Raw genomic sequence first — 5779 nt, forward strand, 5'->3', positions numbered from 1 at the left:
GGCAGGGGCGCAGCTGAATCAGAACAACCCGCTAGCGATGTGGCCAAAACACAGACTCCCCGGCCCTCCTCCCAGGCGGGGCGGGCAGATACGGGGACTTTTATTTTGCCTCCCAGGAGCTCTTTTTTGGGGAGCAGAACCCAACTCCTGCTTCGGAGGGAGCACTTCCCCTCCCTCCCATCGTGTAGCGGTGCTTTCTGTGAAGTCAATTTTATGGGTAGTGACCAACGTTTTGAAAAATGAAATAGCGCCCTGGACAGGGAGCTCAGTGGTTAGAGCGTTGGCCAGCCCCCAGTTGAGGTGCGTGGGAGACAACCAATCGATGTGTCTCTCTCACACCAATGTTTCTCTCTCCCCCCGCCCGTCCACTCTCTCTGAAAATCAACGGGGAAAAAAACCCTTGCTCCGAGGGCAAGGATTGAAAAGCACAGAAAATGCTCTTCACCAGAAGGCACCCCCCATCAAAAGGGAGTGAGGGTGAGTGCTGGTTCATATGTTTTTTTTTTCAGTTGTGTGTGTGTTACTGAAATGTTAACGGATGGAGTGACATAAACCCTGAGACTTGCTTTAAAATGATCCACGGAAAGATGGGATGGAGGGCGGTTAGGATAACCAAGTGCTGCTCATGGTTCAAGTTGGATGATGGGAACCTGGAGGTTGACGTGACAATCTTCTCTCCTCTTGGGTATGTTTGAAATGTTCTTAAATAAAGAGAATTTTAAGTCCTAGAGGGTGTGGTTCAGTGGATAGAGTGTCACGGCCTGTGGATTGAAGGGTCCTGGGTTCGCTTTTGGTCAAGGGCACATGCCAGGTTTTGGGCTCAATCCCCAGTGTGGGGTGTGCAGGAGGCAGCTAATTGGTGCCTCTCTCTCATCATTGATGTTTCTGCCTCTCTTTATAAAGAGAATTTTAATAAAAAGTTATTTGAGCCAGAGGATACATCTAGAAGCAAGATCTCAACAGATTGAGATACATTCTTCCAAAAATGTTCTTAATAACAAGTTCCAACGGTTTCCTGTATTTAAAAATGTGCAAATATACATGCATCTCATGGGCCATAATGTTAAAAAGCATTTCTTACTTGGCTCTCAGTTTAAAATGTTTGAAGGGGTGGGCCACTGAGCCAGAAATATCCAATTAGAGTCGCAATGAATAGATCAGGGATGAGTGTGTGACATTATTTGGGCTGATGGGACCCACGCCAATTGTTGCTGGAATCATTGGAGACTTTTTTTTTTAAATCCTGACCCGAGGCTATTTTTCCATTGATTTTTTAAGAGAGAGTGGAAGAGAGAGGGAAACATCCATGTGAGAGAAGCACATTGATTGGTTGCCTCCTGCACAAGCCCTGACCAGGGCCCAGGCCAGGGAGGAGCCTGCAACAGAGATTCGTGCTGACTGGAATCGAACCCAGGACCCTTCACTCTATCCACTGAGCCACACCGGCTGGGGCTGGAGGGGACTCTTTTCTGCTGGTTGAATGGCAACCTGGAAATTCTCAGGTCCCTGTTTGCAGCCATGGGGGGATATCTGTCTGAAAATGAAGCCAGCCCCCCGGTTAGCAGAGCTGAGAGATGTAGAATCCTGGAGACAGCTTCGGAGCACCTGGATCCAGCCACACCTGAAGCTCCTGACCCATTCTCAAGCTCACTTAGTTACGTGTGTGTGTGTGTGTGTGTGTGTGTGTGTGTGAGAGAGAGAGAGAGAGAGAGAGAATGTGCATGAGTCTTATTTCTGTTCATTGAAAATGCAAGTCCTGATACACACAGTAGACCCAGGGGAGGTACACCAGGAATTTGCATTTTAAAAACCACCCCAGGTGATTCTGATACAAATGTGCTCCCGGAACAAACTTGTAGGGGGAAGCTCTAAATGAGCCCTTAGAAAGCTGTTGGGCCACTGTCCGCGGTCCTGAACCTCGGCCCTGGCCCTGACCCCGCCGTTCCGGGACTCACCCAGCCTCTTGAGGGAGGAGTAGCGGTTGAGTTCGGATTTCACAGCAGCCTCGTAGGACGGGGGCAGATGCGAGAGGTTGTGGAAAGACCGAGAGCAGGACAGCGTGGAGTAATGCAAGTTGGGGCTGGGAGGTGGGGCGGCCCTCCAGTCTGGGGCAGAGAGCACAGCCGGGGTCAGTCCAGCCCCTCCTCCCTCAGACCCAGGCCCCCAGGCCCCCAGCCCCTCCTCCCACAGACCCAGGGGTCCAGGACCCCCGCCCCTCCTCCCTCAGACCCAGGGGTCCAACCCAGCCCCCTGCCAGACAAATTAAATTTATCTCTACTCCTGAGTGTGTGCGATCAGGTTTCCCCTCGCCCCGGCCGGCCGGCTGTGCCCCATGCTCCAGGCCACAGGCCCTGACCTTTGGGTCCTGGGGGTAAAATTAGTGCCCCAGCCCTCCTCCCTCAGACCCAGGAGCCCAGGCCCCAGCCCCTCCTCCCTCAGACCCAGGAGCCCAGGCCCCAGCCCCTTAGGGAGTTAAATATCTGGGATCCAAGCCCCTCAGAGCTCCCGCTGTCCAGGCTGTCTCCGCCCGCGCCAGGAGACAGGCTCTTTGCTGGGGAAGGAGGACAGGTCACAGGAGGCGGGGCAATGGGCCCTGGATCAGCACCTGCTGGGTGCCCTGTCCAGGGGTGGGGGTGGGGAGATAGACTCCTGCATCTCCCCACCAACTCGGGTGGGAGAGAGACGGCCACTTCCGGTGTCCAAGTGGGAAGCAGAGGTTCGCTCGGTTACCGGACTGGACGTGAGGACAGGCTCACGGGCCTCCCACCTGCTCTGTCCCGGGCCCCCCTGGGGTGCTCTCAGGAGCGGAGGAGAGGGGCCCTGTGTCCCCGGCCCGGCCCTGGCATGCGTGCATACCCAGCGTGGTGGCGTGGTGCTTGGGGCTGTTGACGTTGAGGTGCAGGTAGTTGTGGTGCAGGTTATCTGTGGGGACCAAGCAGGGAGGTGGCATCACCGCCATCGCCCACTCCCAGCGGGCACTGCTGTGCCCAGCTCTGGCCCCGCCTGCCTCCTGGATCATCACACCAGCCTTCTGGCCCCTGGCCAGCCATGTCCAAGGTCAGCCCCACCACGGGACTCCTACACCCCACCTGCCCCTCCACTGCCCGGCACTCTTCCCACATCTCCGCACCACCCACCCGGGACAGTCACCACCCACCCCTCCTCTCAGGCCACCCTTCTCTCTGGCGCCTGCCTGAGTCCTCTCAGGCCCACCACAGGGCCTTTGCACCTGCTGTTCTCGCTGCCTTGAAACCCTGCCTCCCCTCCTTTGCCTGCAGAACTCCTACTCATCCCGCAAGATCCAGATCAATGTCTCTTATTACTGCTCCTCAGACCCAGCTCAGGCCTGGACCGTCCTCCCAGCCTCTCCCCTCCACAAAGCAGAGCTCCCCCCACTTCTGACTTTGCTCTAAATTCCTCTGTGGCTACCCATGGCCCGCAGCGACCCTTATGACCGCTCAGCAGATGGACTGGTTGACGGGTAGTTATGACACACACTGACCACCCAGGGGGCAGATGCTCAATGCAGGAGCTGCCCACTGGTGGTGAGTGTGCTCCCACAGCCAACCTCCTGAGGTCCCTCCCTTCCAGCCAGCCGGGGGCTAAGGGACCCTGTCCATGCACGGATTCGTGCACCGGGCCTCTAGTGTAAGAACAGCAGCAGCTCACATGGACACAGCACGTGTTCTGGGCCAGGCATGGCTCTGAGACCCTCACAACAGCCCTACAGGGAGCGCTGTGTGCTCCTCACCTTGTGGGTGAGGCACAGGCTTCCCAGGTCACAAGAAGCAGAGCCAGGATGCCAACCCCAGTGGTCTGCTCCCTTCTCCCCGCCCCCCCCCCCAATTCTAATTCAACAGTTAGGCGCCTCCTGGTGTGTTGTCAGCTGTCGGGTGGTCTGACCGGAGTTTGTCCAGCTCAGGGGCTGAGAGTGTCTAAGTCACCGTGGTGTCCATGCGCCCACCTAGGGTGTCCACAGGAGGCAGGGCGGGGGTCCTCACTGCCCGGCTCATCTTGGAGACTGTGGCTGGGGGCGGGGCCAGCCGGATGGGCGGGGCCACAGGGATGGGGGCGTGGTCAGAGGCCCTGGTCCCACTCACCGAGATTGGAGGGCTTCATGGTGTTGTAGAGGTTCTTGGGTGTCCTCGGGGCCATACTGTCGGGACCCCCGACCCCCGGGGTCAAGGAGCTGCTCCGTGCGCGGTCCGGTTCCATTATAGAACAGAGGGCATTTTACTTTGGCCACGCCCCTCGCTAAGGGCACTCTGAGCTCTGTCCGCCCAGAGGTTCCCGGGACCACACTTCCTGCCTGAGGCCCCGCCCCATCCATCAGCCCCGCCCACGTCTCCGCCCCGTGGCCCAGCCCCGCCGCGGCCTGGGAGCTCAATCCTGTTTCTTCTGCAGCTTCCCCAGGGGGTAAAGGGCGCCCCATTCACCCAGCTCTGCAGACCCCAAATCTTAGAACCACCCTGGGGTTCTCCTTCCCTCATGTTCCTCAGCAAGTTTGCAGATTCGACCTCCAAAGTAGCTCCCACATGGGACTACTTCTCACCGCCTCCGCTGCTCCCAGCACTTTCCTCTCCTCTCTCTCTCTCTCTCTCTCTCTCTCTCTCGCTCTCGCTCTCGCTCTCTCTCGTCCGGACCCTTGCTACAATCTCCTGCTTCCGCCCTTGTCCCGTGCAGCCTCGCCTCCCCGCACAGCCTGAGCTCAGGGCCCTCGGTGGCTCCCCCATCGCCCCGGAATTAACCTGGCCTCCGCCTGCTTCTCTTCCCCTCCTCTCAGCTGTGCCTGCTCCTATGCTGTCCTGCAACCACCACCCCAGGGCCTTTGCACGTGCTGTTCCCTCTGTCTGGGATGCTCCTTTCCTCCAAGTCTGCTCGGGGCGGCCTTTCCCGGCCAGGTCTTATAAAACACCCCCGCACCCCAAACCCACCCCTCATTCTGCTTTATTTAGTTACCAGTCCCTAGATTTCAGTGGTTCTCAACCGTCCTAATGCCGCGACCCTTTAATACAGTTCCTCATGTTGTGGGGACCCCCAGCCATAAAATTATTTTCGTTGCTATTTCATCACTGTAATTTTGCTAGTTATGAATCGTAATGTAAATATCTGCTATGCAGGATGTATTTTCATTGTTACAAATCGAACATAATGAAAGCATAGTGATTAATCACAAAAACAATATGGAATTATATATGTGTTTTACGATGGTCTTAGGTGACCCCTGTGAAAGGGTCATTCGACCCCCAAAGGGGTCGCGACCCACAGGTTGAGAACCGCTGCTCTAGGAGGATATTGCATATGTGTTTGCTTGCTCACTGTCTCGGGCACTAACTTTTATTAAACTGATAAGAACAGATACTACACTTGATCTTAGCCAAAAGGCCAAGAAGCGATTCGGGCACTAACTTTTATGACAACGGTAGCCAACGTTTACTGAGGGTTTTCCGTGTGCCAGGCCTCAACGTGAATCAACCCAGTTCATCTTCATTACAGTCCGAATGGGTGGGGAGCATTGATTAGCCCCATTGTGTAGATGAGGAAACTGAGGCACGGACGGGTTAAGCAAATTGCCCAGGGCCACACAGCCCACTGGCAGCAGGCCTGGGGTGGGGAGCCAGGCTTACCCATCGGGGCAGGGGCCCTGTTTCGTTCCCTCGCGTATCCCCAGGTCCTGGCCCGCAGAAAGCGCTCAAGAAACGTTTGTTGAATGAATGAGGCGTGAGCCTCCCTCACTCATTCGCAGGCTCTCGCGGCAGCGGCCTCCTGGGTCTCTGAC

Source organism: Myotis davidii, unplaced genomic scaffold (genome assembly GCF_000327345.1).
Source record: "Myotis davidii unplaced genomic scaffold, ASM32734v1 scaffold326, whole genome shotgun sequence".
Lineage (NCBI taxonomy): Eukaryota > Metazoa > Chordata > Mammalia > Chiroptera > Vespertilionidae > Myotis > Myotis davidii.